This window comes from Malania oleifera, chromosome 2 (genome assembly GCF_029873635.1).
Source record: "Malania oleifera isolate guangnan ecotype guangnan chromosome 2, ASM2987363v1, whole genome shotgun sequence".
NCBI lineage: Eukaryota > Viridiplantae > Streptophyta > Magnoliopsida > Santalales > Ximeniaceae > Malania > Malania oleifera.
Window position 1 is genome coordinate 142,955,433 of NC_080418.1, and position 1,030 is coordinate 142,956,462.

A 1,030-nucleotide genomic window follows, 5' to 3' on the forward strand; every position below is an offset into this window, starting at 1 on the left:
TAAAACAATCACTTCATATTATATTTTAAAAATCGTCAAATAATTATATTAAAAAGAAAAAAATTCTTGTTTTACCACTAAAAAAGATATTCTTGTTTTATGAAAATGACTGCGCGGGTCCCGCACTGCTTTGTGCTGTCACCACTAAACTTTGGAGAGATCAGGACCGTCCATAATGGGAGCGTGGGAGAACGTGAAGAAGAGCATGTGGGTGGAATATGATTAACATGAAAAATCGAATTTGGATAGTGGGGCGTAACAGTACATTGAACCTGGACATGAATGTGTTCCAGTTCCAGTCAAATTATGCTCCTAATAATAATAATAATAATAATATGAGTTTTTTTAGGATTTATTAAGAAAAAAATTGAAAAAACATAAATATGTTTGGGTGGGGGAAATTTTATGGAAATAAACTTTATCGACTTTTGAAAAGTCAATTAATTATTTAAATAAAATAAAAATAAAAAATGAACCGCAGAACCAACTTTCCAAAAGTCAGTTCTGTGTTGACTAGACGCAAACTAACACCCAGCCTGTATGTGCATAGAAAACTAAAAAATAAAAAATAAAAGGCATAACCGACTTTTGGAAAGTCAGTTCTACACAACTATTTCAGGTGGTGGTGTCGGGGGCGTTCGTGCACAGGGTGGGGAAGGAGATGGTGTAAGAACCTGAACCTTGATAATTGGGTTCAAATGAATAAGAGAGGGGCAAATTGGGAGTCTGGCATATTTCGTCGACGAAGCCAGATTTCATCGACGAAATTCAGAGACTAGTCGACGAAGAGAAGCCGAGGAGTCTTGGAAAAACCGGTGATCTCAGATTCATCGACGAGGCCACCGATTCGTCGATGAAGGTAGTGGAAGATTTGTCGACAAAGACACCATTTCGTCGACGAATTGGGCCGAGTCAAAAGGGCTATAAATAGAATATTCTTTACTTCTAAGTTAAAAAACTTCAAACATATATCTCTCTCTCTCTCTAAACCTCTTCCTACTCTCTCTATCTCTAGATTTTTTCGCCGATC